Source organism: Papaver somniferum, unplaced genomic scaffold, assembly GCF_003573695.1.
Source record: "Papaver somniferum cultivar HN1 unplaced genomic scaffold, ASM357369v1 unplaced-scaffold_118, whole genome shotgun sequence".
Taxonomy (NCBI): Eukaryota; Viridiplantae; Streptophyta; class Magnoliopsida; order Ranunculales; family Papaveraceae; genus Papaver; species Papaver somniferum.
Window position 1 is genome coordinate 8432403 of NW_020620825.1, and position 21648 is coordinate 8454050.

General features: G+C 36.9%; 2 long non-coding RNA genes across 4 annotated transcripts; both read left to right on the forward strand.

Annotated features, from left to right (window-relative positions):
* The first annotated feature begins 3537 nt into the window (after nt 1-3537).
* On the forward strand, nt 3538-8206 carry LOC113330316. Its single transcript, XR_003350164.1, has 2 exons — nt 3538-4128; nt 7811-8206. It is a non-coding gene; the product is annotated as an uncharacterized LOC113330316 (long non-coding RNA).
* Nucleotides 8207-9204: 998 nt separating this feature from the next.
* Nucleotides 9205-11066, forward strand: LOC113330389. Of its 3 annotated transcripts, none has more exons than XR_003350232.1 (4): nt 9205-9524; nt 9613-9691; nt 9824-10256; nt 10574-11066. It is a non-coding gene; the product is annotated as an uncharacterized LOC113330389 (long non-coding RNA). The 3 variants fall into 3 exon arrangements; XR_003350233.1 differs by having other exon boundaries at nt 10578-11066; XR_003350231.1 differs by having other exon boundaries at nt 9824-11066.
* The last annotated feature ends 10582 nt before the right edge of the window (nt 11067-21648 follow it).

The following is a 21648-nucleotide window of genomic DNA, read 5'->3' on the forward strand; positions in this document are numbered from 1 at the left end:
TAAAATCTTTCTCTCTCTCCATGAGTAATCAGGAATACCATGAGTAACAAAAACAACATCATCAAACTACTACTACAACTACATTATCAAACAACTGGAAATAACAAGATCAAGCAACTTTCAAACTACAGAAACAACAAATTCATATAATACATCCCTAAACTTTTCAGAAACAGTTGAACCCATGGGATACTTTCTAAACATTTGTCTCTAAAATCCTTTTCATACTTTCTTCAAACCTTATTTCTTCTTCAATCTTTCTTTCTAGGTGGTTAACTTGGCCTACCTTCTTAGTTTTTGATGAAGAAAAACCTAAGAGCGCTTCTTACTCCTGGTACGAGAAGCAACAAATCCAGAGATGCTCCGGGTAATTCTGGATGGAGCCGTTTAACAAATTTAGGAGCCGGAGAAGAAGAAGAAGAAGGACCTCCGTCTGGAAGATTCTTTTGATGATCATCATTAACAAAGTGATTAACAACGCCAAGCCTGATCTCCCTTCTTCCAGTGGTTGGATGGGGATGATGAGCAGGAACGGGTGGAATGGGGAAAAAATTCAACTGAGAGGGCCCTCCTATCCAAAAATCCAGATGAACCTGCATAGCACAACCAAAGGCAGTAATCTGAAAACCTTTACCCAAGCTTCCCTGCATCTCAACCCATTCACGTGTGTAGACAGGATCATCAGAATGAGAGTCAGAATCTTCCTCAGAATCACTACTCATCTCTCCATCACTAATCAAAATAGAGGTTGCTGGTGGTGGAGTAGGGATTATGTGTACACTGCTCTCATCTCCTCCATCACTCTCATTGCTTATGGTATCAGACATTTTGATATTCTCTATGTGATTCCTTTCACTCTCTGTAAAGGATATGAAATTACTGAAGATCATCATCTCTATTTAAAGAGGAAAGTAAAGCTCTTCATTATCTTTGATTAAGTATTAGCATTCATTACAGGAAGGTACATCAGTCAAATTGCTTAAATGCAAACCTGCTATAATTTCCTACTAATGGAAAAATTCATTATAATATCCTTAATGTCATGCTGGAAATGATTCGATTTCCCACTGGATTGTTTTCTGTGATGGTTGTTGTTTATGGTTCACCGGAAATTTTCCCTTACCGGTTGAAAATCTGGGTAAGACCGGATCGGGTCGAAAATGACTCATCCAAAGAAGTACAGTTTCTCTGGTACATTGCAATGGGAATTTCTCAATGGTCATCTAAATGCATCATTAACATATCTGAGGGGTACCCCACTCATATTCCCTTCAAGGATAATTTAAAATCTTTAAGGATTGACTATAACGGTTGTGTTGACCTTAAGCTCAACATTTATGTTTGTTGGGTGGTTGAAATGCAAAAGTACAACTCCAAAAAAAAGATTGGTATTCTCATAATATCATGTGTTCCGGTTCAGTTCCATCAAGACTGAACAATAGAATGTTGCAGCATAAACGTTACTCTTATCTTTGTATTTGGATGCTTATACACGACACCGAATCTTCTACAATTGAGTCTCTGAAATACCAAGGAATTTGGCATATTCACATTGACAATTACAAAAGCAAACTGACAATGCTGAACTGGCCAAGAGTTTTTAATACTTACGGAATGCTGATAAAATATTCAATATCATCATTAAATCCGATGAGGAGGAAATTTATGTTATGCAGGAAACAATGAAGAACTATTTCTCTGCCTAGGCACTTCACAACATGTTAAGCATAATAGTTTAAAGAATTTTAGAGGAGACTATCAAACTAGTGATAGAGATTTGCAAACAATTTTTTTATCTACCTGATGTAAAATCTAAGTACGTATAGTTTTATAATAATCATGCATCTCATGGTATCATGTAGAAAGATTGATCTCATAATCATATTAGGCATAACAATACCTAAATTTCTCCTTCATGAGGCATTTAATCTTTATAAGGAACTTTATAAGGGTCACTTAAAAATACTGTTTTTGTATTTAATCACATCAACCTTTCAAAAATTATTTACAAGTGATTCCAGGGTAAAGGCTAAGCTGCGGCAACTGTTTCATTCACAAACAAATTATTCCACACCAAAAGTTTTTTACACACTTTGGCTCTCTGAACCAAAAATCAACACCATTTTCTTGTATGAACATACTGCTTTACCTTACGTGTCCTATTTGATCTCTCGGGTCCAAAGTCAATGTCCTCTAGGTTGTACTTCTTGCGTCTGGCATAGACAATACCATCTTAGACGTTTGTATCGTCCTTACTTCATAGACAACTATCAAATACTATGTAGTCACTTTCAAACCCATGTGATGCAACAACAAACAACCTGGCTATCCGAAATCTATTGGTTCTTTCTCTGGTTCCATTATCTTAAGCTTGTTGGGATAAAAATCTTACCCCTTGCTATGACTGAAATAAGAACCTGTGACACTGTTGGAACTATCAGTATTAGTAACTCAAGAGTTTCTTTTTGCCTCACCAAATTTCATATCACTATATTAATCTCTCCAAACAATCACATTCCCAGTGTTAACCCCCCCCCCCCCCTTGCACCTTTCTGAAAAGAAAAACGTTAAGCAACCTCCCACTTTAATCACGGTGTTCATGGCTTCTGAAACTTTTTCAGTTGAATCCCTTACTGATAAACTTCATAGTAAACTGCACATCCCTGATCCTCTTAAACCTATCATTATCCTTGATGCTAAACATATCAAACCTAAACAAGTTCAAGATAATAAGTGGTGTGTTGTAGGAAAACTTCATAGTAATATTTGTTTTCCTCTTCATGATGTCTGTAACATTATAAATATTACATGGTCTCTGAAAAAAGAAGCTCATGTGTCCATTTACCAAAAGAAGCGAAACTTCTACCTCATTAGATTCCATTGTCTTGAAGATTTCAGTGCCTGTATAAATCCTCGTCCAATGGACTGTCTACGGAGCTATTATGGCATGATTGGTGTTACTTTTGATGGAGCTCATACTATATCTGATGAAGAATTCAACAAAGTTTTCATTGTGGTTCATATGAAGAGGGTTCCGATCGACTATATCACTGAAAAAGGTTTAAATGCCATTGCGTCTGCAGATGGAACTTTTATAGAGAGTAAAGCTCCTTATGGCCGTGACCCAGATGAAAAAAATGTTGAAGCCATCATAGAGACTAAAATCACAAAGCAATTACCTTTTGGATGCGATATAAATTTGGGAAAGATTCAATCTTGGATTGAATTCTCTTACTCTCTCAGGCCTTTCATCCTCTGCCAGTTATGTCGTACTCTTGATCACCCTAAAATCCAATGTCGTAAACTGAGGGCATCTGGGAAAGCTAGTTCATCTAAGTTACATGCGACTACCGGAACAACATGCAACCGTAAACCTTCATCAACTAGCTACTCTTCTGAGAAATCCCAGGTCAATATCAACAATTCTGGTCAATGTGGAAAAACTTTTAAACCTTCTCTACCTCTTCCTTCAAATGTCTGGGTCAAGCCCACTATCAACAAAGCTTATCAGGAAGGTCATCATGGGTCAAATCCTTTTTCTAAAACCACCAAATCGAACAAGAATACTCTTTTCTTTTCCAATAACACATCCCCTTCTTCGAGCTCTCGGGAAAAAGATACTCTAATTGTTGTTGATTATTCTAAAAACCCATTCTTTATCCCCTCTGTGATCCCTAATGAAGATCTATCCCATCCTCCTGGTTTTGGTCCCCTCTCTCTCTTTACAAAACCAATTCTAATCCCCCTTCCCAGAACAATCTCAAACCTAAATCTCGATCCTGGATTCGCAAACCTTCAAACAACATCCCAAAAATCCCTAACCTGAATCAGTTGAGCACTTTGAAGGAGAACCATCAATTCATCACTGAAAATTCTATCCTGAAAGATAAAATAGCTAAGTCTTTAGAAATTGCTCCTCAATCTCAAGGAATTTTGAAACAATTTCCTCTTAAGCTGGATGAATTTAATGGAGGATCTAAAACTCTATCTCTGGCTAAGTCAAAATCTCTCAAAATCTCTAGGCAAAGGAAATTTGCTGCTACCATAATTACGGATGCAATTGCAACGGCTCAGCAAGATAAGACCTTGGAATTACCATCTATGGAGAATTGTGAGGGAGCTGACCAGGTTTTTTCCAAAGCCCTCTTATTTTCTTTTTTTTGGTATCTCCCATAATTTAATTTTACTTTGCATATGGATTTGGATTTGAAATTTTATGCTAAAACCCTAGTTTTACCTACTTTCTGTTATCCTACTATTTCTTATTTCTGGCAGTTTATTAGTATCTTATCATGGAATTGCCAGGGATTAGGATCTAAATCTACTAGACAACAACTTAGGAAACTAGTAAATTCTTATGAACCTAATATTATTTTTTTGTCTGAAATTAAAAACCCAAATGAGTGTGTTAAAGAAACTTTGTCTAAATCCTTGTTTTATAAGTGGGTATTGATGGAGGTCTCGTTGTTTCCTGAGATAACTCTACTAAACTAGATATTACTTACCAGGATGATAACCAAATAAACTGCATTATTTGGAATGAGAAAGAAAAATCTTATTGGGTTCTCACTTGTATGTATGGTAGCCCTTATAAAGACTATATGAAAGATAATTCCTGGAAAATGGTTCACCATATGGGTAAAAACATGCTTCTTCCTGAGATAATTCTAGGGGATCTCAACCTCTCTTTCCATCCTGATGAAAAGAGAGGTGGAAAGCCTGCGGATGGGACTGAAAGTAGGAAATTTAACACTGATTTTAACAACATAGGTTTGCATGATTTATGATTCGTAGGTTTCCCGTTTACTTGGTCCAACCATAAATCTGGTCCTAACCTTGTTAATACAAGGTTGGATAGGGGGATGGCAAATGTAGTTCTGACCAATCCCCAATTTTCCTAAACACTGATATCCCTGTTCACAAAGGTCATAGGCTTTTCAAGTATTTTGGTTTCTTCCAAGAAGGAAATGTTTGTAGAGATATAATCAAATCTTCCTGGGACACTAATTTTAATGGCTCACATGCTTATATTTTAGCTAATAAACTTAGAGTAGTTAGGACTGATGTGGGGATATGGAATAGAAATAATTTGGCAACACTCAGACTAAGTTGGCCTCGCTGAACCAAAACTTGGAAAATCTTTTAGCCATTCCTGACATTAGGCTAAATGACTCTAGTATCTAAGAAACTATTGCTGATATTTGTAAATTTCAGGATTATGAAGAGGAAATGTGGAAGGTCAAAGGTAGTGAGAAATTTATTCATTTGGGGGACAAGAACACCCATTTCTTTCACCAAAATGTTGTTAAGCGGCAAAGAAGAAACAACATAAACTGACATCTATGATAACAATAATATGTGGATAAAAGGAAGAGATGAAATTGCTAATTATTTGAATATTCACTTCAAAACTTTACTGTCTACCTCTGATCCTGTGCTTAATTACGATATTATAAATCTTGTTCCGACATCTATAACAGATGATGAGAATGCTCAACTTATGATTTTTCCCACTATTGATGAAATTAATGATGTTGTGTTTGGCATGCTTCCAAGTTTTAGTCCGGGCCCAGATGGTTTCCCAGCTTGTTTTTTTCAAAAAAAAAATGTTCTATAGTGAGTACTGATATTGTTAAAACTGTCCAGTCTTTCTTTGTTAGTGTTCACATGCTTACACAACTAAATGCGACTCACATTTCCTTAATTCCCAAGGTTCTTCATCCTTCTATCCCAGATGATTATAGACCTATCAGCTTGTGTAACATTGTAAGTCATTTCCAACAGATTAAAACCTTTTCTTGATAAACTTATCTCCCCATATCAGTCGGCTTTTGTGAAGCAAAGGCTTATCTCAGACAACATTCTTATTGCTCATGAGATAATCCATGCTATGAGGGAAAAATAAGAAAAATGATAACTATATGGGCCTCAAAATTGATATGTCAAAAGTGTTTAGTAGGGTGGAGTGGGATTTCTTAATTGCTATTCTAAAAAAAATGGGTTTTTGTGATGGTTGGTGCAACCTAATAAGACAATGAATTAGTATCAGTTCTTCTTCAATCCTTTTAAATGGTGTGCCAGGTAAGAGTTTCAAGCCATCTAAAGGGCTGAGGCAGGGAGATCCTCTCTCTCCATACCTCTTCATCCTTTGTATGGAATCTTTCTCGAGAACTATTGCTAATGCTGAGTAAAATGGTCTTATCTATGGCTTTAAAATTAATCGAAATACACTTCCATCAGCCACATGCTCTTTACAGATGACTGCCTCATTTTCACCAGAGCCTCAATCACTCAAAGTAAGAATATTTTGAAAAATCTAGAGGATTATGGCAAGACATCAGGTCAGATGATAAACTTTTTTAAATCTGGAATTTTTTTCATTCCACATGTTAGCAATGGTTTTGGTAGAAACCTAATTGATATTCTAAAAGTTAAAAAAATTAGTCTAGAGGATAAATACCTAGGGGAGACACTCTTCACAAATAAAATGTCTGGTAGAGTGAAGGGATGGAATTGTCAAACTCTCTCTCCTTCGGGTAGAAGAGTGATGGAAAAAGCTGTTCTAAAAATTGTTCCTGTGTATAGCATGACCATCTTTATTCTCCCCGAAAAAACTACCCAAAGAGCTAATGCTATCATTAGATATTTTTGGTGGGGAAAACATGATGGCAAAAAAGGTGTTTACATAAACAACTGGAAAGGGTTGTCAAGACCAAAGAAAAGGGTGGAAATGGCCTTAAGTACCTGAATCACTTTAATATGAATCTTATACCGAGAAATGGCTGGAGACGTTTCCACCAACCACATTCTATGTACTCTAAAACTATGAAAGGGAAGTGTTTCCATAATAAGACCAATCCTTTCCATGCATCTTGTAATGAGAGATCTTCTTAGGCTTAGAAAGGAGTGTACAATGGCCTAATGTTGATAAAGGAAAACATCATTTGGGAGATAAGGAATGGTAAAAGTATGCACATTTGGAGAGATAGATGTATCCCTGATGCATAGGGCAATCCAATCTCTCTTAGTGGTGATGGTAGAGATAATGGTTATATTCTTGTGTCTGATCTCTTGACTGACACTGGTTGGAATATTCAATATCTACAACTTCTTTTTGATTGGAGTATAATTAGGAGAATCCTAACAATTCAAGTTAATAAGGACAGTGAAGATATCTTGAGGTGGATGGATAATCCACATGGCACACTCACTAGTAAATCTTCGTATGATATTCTGGACAAGAAAAAACTACAACAAAAAGATATTTTGGCTGAGAAAATTTGGGATATGGATGTTATACCTAGAATCAAAATTTTCACTTGGAAAATGCAGCAAAAAAATATTAACCATATTCGTGTTTTGTGCAGGGCACATGTTGAGACGGGAGAACATTTACTAATGCAATGCAATTTTACTAGAGCAGTGTGTGCACATTGCTCGCTAAATTTGACTGCGTCTACTTTAAACTTCAATACCCTGACCAACTGGTGCTCCTCCTGGTTCTCTAGAAACCACCCACAGACCCATTAGGGTGCTTGGAAGAATATAGTTGTGGCTCTTTGTTGGTTTACCTGGAAAGCAAGATGTGATGTGACTTTCCAGGGGATAAAACCCAATCCTGAAACCACTGCGACCCTCATTTTAAACCATCTGAATGATTGTCTGAAAGTTTCCAACGGGGTCCCTACTATTACTTCCTCTAATAATGTCAGGAATAATAATGATAATAACTGCCTACACATCTCTTTTGCTTATATGTCTAGCTTTAACTCTCATACTGGCCTAATAGGTGTAAGTGTTACTATTTCAGATCCCACTGAGAAAAAAATTCGAAGGAAAACTAGAGGGGTCAGAGCTCACAACAAAGAAGAAGGAGACTGCCTAGCGGCTCAGGATGCTCTCCAGTGGGCTTCTCTTTTGCACTGCAGAACTTTTAATCTTTTAGGTACCAACAAAAACCTAAATAGCACTTTGCAAGGTAGCCAGCGCACGACAGCTTGGCAGACAAATAAGATAGTCGACAATCTATTGTCATCTTTACTTCTATTTGAAAATGTATTTTGTAAGGGCATTCAGTCCAAAAATTTCATTGACCTTCGACAACTTACTTTAATTCATGGAAAAAACCAAAGTCCTCAAACTTGGGAGGCACAAAACATCTGTACGATTATTAACATTCAGTAATCTATCTTTCCCTTATAAAAAAGAAAGGTGTTGTCTTTGAGCCCCTACCTCTATTAAATTTTTAAATGACTAATATACCCTCGAACATATTTATAATTTCCAAAAAAAAATTAATTCAAACTCTAAAAAAAATTCCGTTTCAGAAAAAATGATATTTTGCTCTGTTTCATAAAAAGTGATACTTTCGACCGTTTCATAAAAAGTGATACTTTCGTCTCGTTTCATAAAAAGTGATATTTTCGCTCCATTTCAGAAAAATTGATACTTCCGCTTCGTTTCAGAAAAAGTGATACTTCCCCCGTTTCAGAAAAAGTGATACTTCCGCTCCGTTTCAGAAAAAGTGATACTTTTGCCTCGTTTCAGATAAAGTGATACTTTCGCTCGGTTTCAGAAAAGTGATACTTTCGCCCCGTTTCAGAAAAGTGATACTTTCGCTTCGTTTCAGAAAAAGTGATACTTCCCCCTGATTCAGAAAAAATGATACTTTCACTCTGATTCAGAAAAAGTGATACTTTAGCCCTCGTTTCAGAAAAAATGATATTTTTATCGGTCGGTCGTCCCACCGTAACAGCGGTCATTTAATTATTTCAAACTTGAATGGATATATTTTGTAACACATTTTCTCTTTTTGGAATTTTTGAACATCTTTGGTTTGGTTGTAATGGATCTTCATAGATTTTTTGAATTTTATAAAATAAATTTTTATAAAATTGATTACACAATGTAGAGTTGTTAGATAGTGGTCAAACAAGCATAATATAAGAAACTCTATATACTGTATTTATCCCCCTTAATGAGAGCAAGACTTATCAAAAGTCAAAGCATTAACTAATATCAGCCATTGGATCTCCTCCCTTTTAAAGCTGAACCGTTGGATAACGGCACATTCTTCAAAAGATTCCCGTCACAATTCCGTGTGATTTTTTTCGTTACTCGCGCCCCCCCATCTTTCCTTCTATCTTTCTTCTGTTATACTTAAAACTGCCGTAAATCCTTATAGAACCAGGGGCAAAAGCGACGGCAAAATACCCTATTATTTTCTACTCGAAACAAAAACAAACAGCACCAAAATTCGCCTCTTCTCTCTCGATTCCTATCTTCTCCACCGAAATCGAAATCTCTCTTCATCCTCATCAATTTCCCACCATCAACTTCGAATAATCTTTACTTAATTTCGACTTTAAAGTTCAGAGTTTCAATTTGATTGAATATTCAATCATCATCATCTAAACTGTAACCTAAATTCGAAATTGGGTCAATTAATTGAATCAGTTCAGAATGTGGTGAGTATTATCAACAAATACTTCCTGATTAATTTGGGTGAATAGTCTTCTCTTCAGGTAACGCTTGCAACATTAAGTGTTTGTATTTTTGTAAATGCCTAATCAAAAAAACCCGAACGTAAAAACACCCTTTTCATTTTTAAAGGGTTTTCAGCTCTCTTCCTGGAGGAAGGTAAGAGACTAAGAGGTCTCTGATCTTGGCGCATGTAGTATTTTCAATCAAGGTTAGTTGTTCTGTGCTTTTTCCCTGACTGCAATTGGAGATTTTTTGTTTGGTGGTTTGTTTTCTTATACTGCGTTTCTCATTTCATAATACCGCAAATGCAGTAATCAGATTAGCAATATTAATCTTACAGATATTGTTGGGGTGCTAACAAATTTGCAAGTTACAAAGAGGCCTACAGGTAAGGAGTGGCAGATGCAACTGCAAGGAACTGGCAATTGTGAGCTTGAGTTTTTTCATTTACTAGCACGAGACTGCAAGCGAGAACCACAAACATTATGACCAGAATCCGTTGATCCCAAAAAATACAATACATGTGTGGTAGAATTTCCTGAGTTGTCAACATAGTTATCACTTATTAACATGTTTCGTGTGATATGCATTTTTGGTTATGGTGAAAGTGGCTGCCAATAGAACTGCACCAGAGCAATAAACCATATCCACACTGATGTTACTACACGAAACATGTAGATTGTATTTGAATTGTAAAAAACTCGATGTTTGCCAAGGTGCGTTGAATTTGAATTATGAGACTCGGTGGTTGGCAACGTGCGTTCGATTTTCAGGTTAGTTTGAAACTAATTCATTTTCTAATTTCAGTTCTTTATTGGGCATATCATGTTAAATCAATGCTTTCAGTTCGGGTTTTGATAGTAAAAATAGGTAGAAGAAAAATCTTGACTTATTGCTATTGCAAGATTGCACAGTCTTAGTGAATTTTCGGATTATAAGGCTATTTCAAATTTGCAGCAGCTTTGATAAAATATTCGTTTTGCGCCCAGATGCTTTGATGTAAACTATTATAGCGCATGTCTTCTACACACTCGCCATCCATTTTAGTTTAGTTATATTAAGTGCAGTTATGTTATTCATTTGTTTGAAGCAAGGTTTGCCGAGAACAAAGCCAGTAACTCTAAAAAAATGGTTCAACCAAGTGGTGGCTCAACCAAGTAGTGGCTCCAAACCACATGTGAAATGTGTGACCGAGGTTAGTTTTAGGGTGTACAGTTCAACAATTGGTAAGGTTTTCATATGTTGAACACAGAAAAAAGCATGAATACAACTTTATCAGTTAGCAGCTAAGCTGAAAAGCCCCCTCACATCTCAGAAGATACACGATGCTTCCCATACAAAACGGAGGCTCCGGAAACTCTTCCTGGAAATTCTATGGCTTCTTCTTCCCTTATGTTTTCATTTTCATTTTCTTAATCACTGTTTCTGTATGTCTTCCCTACAAAATAACCTATCATCTGGGAATGGTTGTTGACTCTGTGGCTGTACATTCCTATAGAAAATTGGGTAGTCGTCTCCCATCTATGCCTCTCTTAAACCCGTTCGTTCATTGTTTAATAAATAGCAAGCTAATTATTTTTTTCTGTGTAATATTTTCATGTCAGGTTTATCCATTCTACCAAATTTAAAATGTCAAACTTCTGTGTATCTGTGGACTTCTTTTTTTTTGACCGGGAAGACAGGTCCTAGAACTTCCCACAAGTCATGTTTCATACAAACTGACTGTAGAATCTGTTTGTGTGTTCTTGTATACAAGTTCATAATATTGACTATTGAATATATATCTTGGTGTTTGGTGAATATATATTTGATGTTTTCGCTACAATATCGTTATGGCTGATATGTGATGCGGCAGATTAGCAGCAACATTCTTAGCCATGAACATGAAAAAGTTAGTGTTTGTCGATGTGCAACACACGTGCACTCTACTTGTATAGATCATAGAGGTTTACCTCTATGTAGAACCCTCTACCTATATAGGGGAGAAAACAAACATGTTGTTAGGTTAAAGTAGTAGATGGGTGCTTAATGGAGCATTTACAGCATAGAATTAATGAACACTAATAAGACCACATGTGTGATGAACATGCTTGAATTTGATTCTTTTAACAACACCAAATTTGATAATAATAAAGAAAAAAAATCTTTAAAAAAAAATTAATATTCTTATTTGTACTCATTACGTAGATAATTCAAAGAGCTTTCCAAATATATTAATTTTGTAAAAATTCGATGTTTATTTTGAAAGATATCTAAGTTTTAAATTTGTTGACCTATTTTTAAAACAATGGCATTCCTGTCAATATACAAACATTGATTTAATGTACATTTTCACCTTTGAATACATGTGTATAGTAGTTGTTAATATTTAAGGTCATATTAGTAATATCATGGTGACACCAAGCTATTTTGTCTTTCCGTGACCAACCAAAAAGAAGGCTTCACCAAAAAGGGGTCTTTTCTTTATTATGGTACTGAGATAATTACATTTACAATGCAATTAATAAGTTGGTTGGGACACCAGAGCACTCGTGATAATGTAGACATATATTAGCACCAGTAGGTATTATCTGTAGAATGAGTTCTCCCTCCAAGCAAGCACGCATATTATACTCAACGACGACAAGAGTACAAAGCTACTAGTACGATATTTGGTGAACAAATATTCCCTTAAAACTCAAATACCATTTGTTAGAAAACTGCTCGGTCGAACTCGTAAGCGTTGCTATCTCAAGCTTGTTTGTCAAGTTTAGTTGATCAAAACTATATGCTTAATTTCTAGTCTACTTATAGGAGTTTCGTACTAGGATAGATTGCGTAGTTGAGCTTTAGACTTCACAACGCTTACAGCCGAAGACGAAGATCTACTGATGAACTCGAATGAACTTCATCAGCAAAAGGTATGTGGAGACTAAAACTTATCCATTACTCAGAAGTCTATTCTATTCTATCCCCTATTGAGACAAAAGTCATATAGCGATATAGACTTTCATATCATACACATTTGTTATTTCGAGTTGAGTATAACTCGCTTATCTATTTATCGAAATATGTGTTGGTAGCTTTTTGCTTTAGCTACATTCATCATTATTCTTGACGAGTTTAGTTGGAAACAATTTATTTGTTGGAAACTAAATAATAAGTCAAAAGATGATTATGTGGAAATTGTCTTGAAACATCTTACATGATTTTTGTGAGACATTCATTTGATATCGACTTGGAAAGTTTCGTATTGATTATTCGATCACTTGAAAATTGCTTATAAGCTAATGGTTTGTGTGAAGCAACCATTGTCATCTTCTAATAATGGTTCAATGATTGAAATGGGAGTTTACAACTAAAACCCATGTGTGGAAAACATCACAGTATGCATACTTAGTGTACAAACTGTGTTGGTATGATTCAGGTTCGGAAACCAAGTTTGCATACCAGTATGCGAACGGTTTCAACTGTTAAAGTCCGGGAACCAAGTTTGCATACCCGTTTTCAAACTGTTGGACAAGACCAAATTCCAGAACTAAAGTTAGCGTACCCGTTTGCAAACTTAGTGGTTAAAGTTCTAAAATCGGTTTAGTATGTTTACATATTCATGAACAAATACATTTATGAAATAAGTGAAAAGGCGAGGATACCCAAATATACCTCAAGCTAAAACTTTTCCTACCTATAAGTCCTTTCTCCTAAAGTGATTTTCTATGGACTGAGTCGAGACAATACAACTAATCGGTTCACACTTCGTGTGATCGTCTATGGATACGAGATCGAGACAATAAAACAACGAAGTATGTTTACTTGATACAAAGGTTCGGACTTAATCAAACACAATAGGATTGCTTATCAAGTAAATAGGAATTAACGTTTGTGTAATTTACTTTAATTATAATAAAACAATTAAGCCACTACAAAACAATGCGGAATATAAAAGTAAATGACAAAACAAGATTTTGTTAACGAGGAAACCACAAATGCAGAAAAACCCCGGGACCTTGTCCAGAATTGAATACTCTCAGGATTAAGCCACTACATAAAATTACACTAACTTCGTATAGTTGAGACCAAGTAACTAATCCTATAGTTCACCTAGTTCCTTCTGTATTCCCACGCCTCCAACTTATAAATAAGTCACGTACTTGGAACAATTCCTTTGGTTCGTATTCCAAACAGTAAAGGAACAACAAATTTGTTTGGTATCAACTCTATTCAACCAAGTGATATGAGTCGGACAAAGGATCTTCCGTTTATCTCAACATAAACTCCTTCGTCAGGTCCTTAGATCTATCTTATATTCAATCACCCAAAGGTAATCGTTTAAGATTAAGCCAACAACACCTTTAATACGAAGAATCATGTTGATGCCGATCTACTCAATTAATCAATCCAATCTACCACAAGGATAAACCGATTATTAATTGGATCCTCTTTTACCGAAACAAGTATTGTGCACACCAAAGATTATAAAACCCAAGTCAGATCTTCAATATCTTCTTTGTCTTCAAATCTTCTTAAATCTTCAATAAAAACCTGCACACAATCACTTGAATCTCTTGTGATCAATCACGCACAGAACAGAGTCTGTTAACAATGGATTATCACAAGATCGTCTTTAGAACTAACAACAGTCTAAAGATCCCTGTCGAAACTCCGAACTAGTTTGAGTGAATCTTATATCAGAAGAGAAGATTCTCAAGAATAAACAAACTAGGTGCAATCAGATTTCAACCACCGTTAGTCAATCAAATCAATCGAAAACAAAAGATAAACCGCAATTATTTAGTTTCCCACCAACGGTACACGCTAGAGCTTCTCAATCCCAAAGAAGACTTTAAACTGAGCGGCCGCAAGAGATTTTGCCTAATTAGGTTACTCTCCTCTCCGAATAGGCGCCTACACCAGTAACAACAACAAAAAAGTAAATCTGTTGTTAAGAAGGATTAGTTGCTAGAAAGGAAAACTTCGAGTATTTATAGACAAGGAAGTTTGGACACCAAGGAATTTCCAAAACCGAAAATATTCTCAATATATTCATTAAGGCACAAATTCGGTTTTCATAATTCCTGGAAATGCTCTGTCCAAAAATAACGATCGAAATCTCTCGTAAAATCTAATTAGTAAATGCACATTATGATGGGATCCGGAGATTCCTATATGTGATAACCGCAATCACACAGTGTCTAACTAGTAGACAGAGGCAAGTACGAGTCGTTCCCACGAGGAGCGGTGGAAATACCAATAATCAATATTCTCAATTAACCAGCAATGATGTTTTTGGATTTTTAGAATTATAAAAACAAAGAAAATAAATCAAACAAATAAAATATATTCAACAGGAAAAGCCGGTAACCAAGGTTTATAGTATCCACCACAACTTCTATTCAATTACTGAAATGAAAAATAATCCATGAGTTATTTATTGTCCGTTCTATCAACATCACCTATTATAAGTATAGAATCACAATTATCACTGGGAAACCCTAAGCATGACACATCAAAAGATTAAACCAAAGAATGCACCATCAAATTGTGTTAGCGAGAAAGTTATACGAAATTAAATGTAGGTTCACAAATAATACCCTGCTATTCTAAGCATACCCTATCAAAGGATTTTCCCAAGCATAGAATATCAAATAAGTAGACGAATAAATTTGTAACCCTAACAATTAAGCACAAAGGTTTTTACAAAACCGGTTAAGAAACAACTCATTTCATCAGTAAATCAATAAATAAAATCATGAAAATAATTTGTTCAAATCATAATAGTCTTTGTCAAATAATTCAATCCAATTGACCCAATACTCAAAGTGGTTTCAACATAAACCCTAGTTACAAAGCTTAGCAAAACATGACTTTCTCAAAATCCATAAATATATAAAGAATCACAAGCAAATCAAAGAATAATCGGGAGAATGAAACTTCAAACCCTTGTGTTCTGTACTTGGCGGCTCTTCTCGGTCTTCCGTCTCCAAACCGGCAGAAGACTCTCTTGCAAGTTGCGGCTCCCCCAGCCGCCTCTCCTCTATGTTCTTCTCAATTGAAGTATATAATCTCTCGTTGTTGCTGCCAACAAAACCTAGCCAATATGTCGTATCTGCCAAGGCCCAGCCCGTTTACTGTCAATATCTGAATCTGGACCAAGTCCAGCCTTCCAAAACTTGCAGTTCGACCACAACTCCAAAATATTCATTAACAGGAACCTTCTTTGCTTTAGCGACTCGCCAGCTGCCAAAGCCTGCACTGAATTCAGTCTGCAATCGAGTCACCAAATACCTGAAGAGCATATTCAATACTCTTCTCAACTCAGCTCGCGGCAACAACTCTGTCAGTCGAGCATACTCCTCATTGCCGTCTGCGATCTACACAACCATCTTTCTTCAGCTTTATCGAATCACCACAGCAGCGGCTCTTCTTGACTGCTATCTCAGCCAACTACCAATCTGTCCATCTCAAAATCTTCATCGCAGCTGACCCCATATTTGTCGTTTGCAGCACCAAACGCATTTCGAACCACTGTTGCAGTTAAGTCCCTGGAATCCATCTCAGTCACGTCCAAACTATCAACTTTTTCTCTTCATCTAATCACTGTCCATCCACCGGCTTCAGTTACAGCACCGACAGCAACATCTCATCTATTCTCGACTAGTTCAGCTGTCATTGTTCTTCGCAGCATAAACAATCAGATTCAAATATCGCACTCTTCTCCAGTCGATTCTCAGTGAGAAACCTCAGTTCCATTTAGTTGTTGCCCATATCTCAATGGATCTCCGGCCACAACTCGATTTCGGAACCACAACAGACTGGTGCCGCCTCTCCTTAAAGCTCTTGCCAGCCGAGACATCGATTCTTCACAAACAAAATCACAGACTACCCAAGTTCTGCAGCACACTCATCTCGTTAATGTTGGGAGAAAGATTCAGACCCATCAACTAGACATTTGCAGCTGATACTTTGTGTATAAAACTCCCAACAGATTCAAGCCAACCTAGTTCGTTCTTTCTTTTTCTTCTCATAGCTCAAACAGCACCAAAGAGGCAAGGACCCTTCATGCAATTTCTCGAACCATGGCCTGAGACTTATTTTCATTCACAACATCACCCACAAACAGCGACCACTTCGTGCCCCGATTATTCCTAAACCACCAATGCATGCCATCTCCAGTTTGGCTGTAGTTAAATCGAGCCTTCCCTTTCTCTAGCACATTTCTAAATTCTACATCGTCGCTTCATTCCACTGCTTGAAACCCCTTCTGTTTTGATAAGAGAAGAAACAAAGACGTTGGATTATCACAAAGCAGAAAAGAGTGTGGTTAAATAGCTGCCATGTAGCCTGCTTTGTTTAACAAACAAAGAGAAATTCTTTGTTTCCATGTGTCTGCCAGATAACTTTAGCCGTGCTCATATATACAGAAAATACCAGGCCAGCCACACATAGTTAGGCTCTCTTGCCCTGAGTAGCAGCATTGGAAATTTTGCGGTGAATGCCACTTTAGCTCCATAATTCGCCATTTATTTCCGGGTGATCGGATTTCTTGTATTTTCTACAAAAGCATTAAAATAATATCATTAGCAATAGTATCGAGTCCTAGCTGATATAAATATGGGTATAAAATGTAGCACTTAAGTGTTTATCACATTGCTAATTCTGTAATTTCCTTACAAAATGAAATTAATAACCTTAATTAAAAGATTCTTAACTCACTTATATTTCGATCCTGGGATTCTCTTCCCTTAGCCGTTAAGGAATATATTTGAACAATTAAAGAAATAAACATTCCCAACACGTGTTCAAAGTTTGTCGAAATCTTTACTTTGTAAGTTCTCTTTCACACTTACAACCTTGAAACTGATTTGCCACACTTCCAAACAAGTTTAGAATTGGTTCATCTGACTTTCAAGAACTATGTGATTGATCAAACCAACATTCAATCTCAATAATGGGTTTACGGTTCTACCAAAACAAGTTTCGGTTCTACCTCCATGTGAGACTATGCATAGTCACACTAGCTTTCCAAAAATTCGGTTGACTAGGTACTAGGATCGGTTCCCCACATATATATGGTATCTAACTTATATGTGTTGCACATGTCCATATGATCGGTTCCCCTTTGCCTAAGAACGTGTTGCACATGTCCATAGGATCGGTTCCCATTTCTGCTATAAACCTTGCTGCACCCCATAAAAGGATCGGTTCCCTTTCATGTACTGCACCCCTTACAATGATCGGTTCCCCTTTCCTTTTAATTGGACATACATACAAAATTCGATCATACCACAGGTGATTACTTAAGATCGGTTTTACTAATAGAAGTTATACCAATACATAAATCAGGCCTTTGTGAATAGTTCTACCAAGAACACAACAAAGTGTGAACGGTTATACTCTATCACACATATTGGTTGTTCATAAGATATGCAATGAATAACAAAACCAATAACACCTGGCAATTTCCTTTTCGGTCCACAAACAAGTTTATGAACTTACTTCCTTAAAACACATGTAAACATTGTTCCCTAGAATGAAATCCTCACCTCATACCCATACCTAATCACAATAGCATTCAAATGATTGTGGCGATGTCTTATCTACAAAGTTTAATGGTTAAGCAATAAACCTCGTATTGTATTCCTTAATACTATGTCTATCTAAAGTTCAAATATGCTTCGCAGTTATGTTTTCAATATGCACGAATTGAAACATACGTTAGGGAATGAAACAGTTCAAGTCAAATATCACTAACCTCAAGTGGAAGGATGATTGTTGTCGTTGTATCTCCTTGCTTCTTCACATCTTCAAGATTTCGCAATACTTGTAATGTCTCATATCCTAATACTTTCAAGCTAACATATACGAAGTTGACTCTAGTACATAATCAAGCGACTCTTAACATGAGTTTTGATTCACTAAAACATGACAACCAAACTTGATATACCAACGCTTGGTGGGTTCAACCGAGCAATGCTCTAACAATAAGGAATGCAATCTTTGCAAACCATAGCTTAATGTTCATGAACCGATTCTTGTACTTTGTACATTATGAATCATTCTGATTTTGCTTCAATTGGATCATATATACTTCTATGTGATTGTCAACTATTGAACAACTCTATGAAACACATTTAGATTCATTTGATTATCTTTCATGATTGATTGATCATCATAGTTGATCTAGATGTATTACGTGAATGTGGTTAAGACAAAAGTGTTCATATGGCTAACTTTGGTTAACTATTATTGAGCTAACTCAATATACACGTTTAGGTATGGTTACCCATATCTAAATGAAAGCATATTTCATTTGTGTGTGACAAGCTAAGACCATCTAACGGTGGAAATTTATTGTTTTGGTTTCAAGCAAACTTAGCTTGTATCTTAAATTAGGTTTTCATCTAATAGTGAATATGGAATGCTTTGTTTCTTAGCTAACTTAGCAAACCCTGATTGCAAAGGCTATATAAAGGAGAACTCTAGAAACTGGCAAACCTAATCCCCACACCTCCTGTGTGATACTAGTTGCGACTAGATTCGATTCTCCTTTAACCTAGTTTTTCCTAAAACCATTATAGGTTAACTACTTAAAGACTTCATTGGGGTTCTGAAGCCAGATCCAACTATTTTCTCTGTCGTTATGTATTCTGGTCTTACTTGTTCTATCGTGTTGAGTATTATCTTCTCTAAGATTTGCTCGAGATTTATCTCCGATGGGTAAGATATAAAAAGTAATCACAAAGCTCTTCATCTCATTCTTTGTGATTCCACAATAACTTGTTTTACTACCATATAGTTAAGTTATTGTGAGGTGATTGATATTTCTAGGATGTTCTTCGGGAATATAAGACCTGATTAACAATTGGTTCATGTGTACCTTGATTTATCATAAGACGAAATAAAACTTCATAGGTACTTCTGTGGGAGACAGATTTTTCTATCAGAATAGACATTTCTATGGGAGACATATTTGTTTATAAGTCTTCGACTTTGGGTATAGCAACTCTTAGTTGTGGGTGAGATCATCTAAGGGAATCAAGTGTGTTGAGTCCTGCTGGGATTCAGAGGCGTAAGGAACACTACTGTACCTTGATCAGTGTGACATTGGTTAAGGCTCAACTACATTCCAGTCCGAAGTTAATTTGTAGTGGGCTAGTGTCTGTAGTGGCTTAATACAGTGTGGTGTTTAAAACTGGACTAGGTCCCGGGGTTTTTCTGCATTTGCAGTTTCCTCGTTAACAAAACTTCTGGTGTCTGTGTTATTTCTTTTCGGTTTTATATTTCTATATAATTTAAATATCACAGGTTGTGCGTAGTTCAATCAATTGGTGAATTCAACTTTTGGTTGTTGATAGAAATTGATTGACACTTGAATATTGGTCTTTGATACCGTTTCAAGTTATTTCTCATATCAATCAGGCTCACAGATTTCTATCTGTTCGATTGCAGATTGTATTGAGAAATAAAGATACGGACCTTGGATATATTTCTGATTGAGTTTGACTGTCTAGTTGATTCTCACGGAATTATATTGGAATTAGTCCATACAGATTGCCGAACAAAATATTGGGTGTGGTTGTTAGACCCCGCTTTTTCACCCTTAACCTTGGAAGATATGTCATAGTAAGAAAGGGTACGAGAGAGCGCTTTAAGTGAAATAATATCCTTTATCACTCTCAAGCTGCTTAAAAATTGGGGTTTGCTTAAAATCTTGAAGCTTTTGAAGGGAATTAGAAGGATGAGGTGTCTCGGCTCCTGGACTATATAAGTGACATGGAGCTGCAGGGAATAATTTCATGCTAGGCATATTATTGTTGTTTATGGGTGAAAACTGTTTCTGCTGGTTTTGGTAAATTTGGGTGTGTGCGGATGAGAGTTTCATACTTTCTTCGGTCACAAAGTGAAGGAGATGGGGTTGATCTTAGGGAGGGACGCGAAGAAGGTGTTGAGATTATGAAGGTGTTGGTTGTTTATAACTTGTATCAGAATGATGAACTGGCTTGCACAATGAAAGCTATCAGTTCTGGTGTTTTCTGGATATTGATGACAACACTTGGTTTTTATGTGTTGTGTTGGAAATAGGTTAAGGACCTATTTATAAAAGTCATTGAGCACAAACCTTATCTCGTAGGAAGTGGAGTGATGGAGTAGTGGGGTCGTGCAAGTGATTGTCACACGATCACATCTTTTCCCACTTTTCCTATAATCGTTAACTGTCCATGCCTCCTGACACGTTCTTGTGATGGCGCGATGCACGTTGTAAACCGCCAGACCAATACCCCAGTAAGTATCCCCCAGTTTGTGACATGTTTGATGTCTCGAATAAGTGGATCATGGGACCCACATTAAGTAGCATACGGTGCTAGGTTAAATAATTGAGTTATTTAGGAAATCGATATTCATGAAATATCGTGTATACTCTATGCATGTAATGCATCGAATACAATCAATATGTATGAAGCATCGCTGTTTTAAAGCTTAACGGAGTAAGTCGCGGATTAAGCGTCTTAAAATAGCTGCATGCCCAACCATCTTTGAGTGATCGTTTGGAGGCCGCATGGGCGGGCCATCCCTTGGCCGATCACTCCTTATGGTAGAGTGGCGGACGGTGATCACTAAGGTGTCTTGTTGGCCGTTTAAATCTTAGCCTAGGCTGTCCGACCAAGCTGGCAAAGTTGGACAGACGAGATGATTTGCGGCACATGTTTGCGACCGATGGATTTTAGGGTTTTAAAGAGGTGCGCAAGCATCACTATTTAGCTTGACCGAAATAAATCATGGACAAAGTTTTTGGTGGGACCGACCGAGCATGCCTGTAGACGGCTTTCCGGTGTACAAGTCCATGCCACTCTGTCTCGCGGAGGTGCGATCTAGGCCACTCAATTTGTCGGAAAAGATGAGTGGTCGCCATCGATTTGAGACAGAAATCCTTTGCCGCAAAGGATTTTAGGGGGCCACGGAATGCCATCTTTGGGCGCGCGTTTCGAGGCGCCTGGTCCACCTTGGCCGATTGGTTACATGGGCAGATGGGCCCACGGTGATAATGTTGATGCTCTCTGGACCTCCTTAGTCTGTATCTATACCCTCCATCCGAGCTGGCGAAGATGGATGGTCATGATCAAACTGCGACATATATGTAATGCCGCAAGCCCTAATTAGGGTTTTGGATCAGTCACGCGTGCGCAA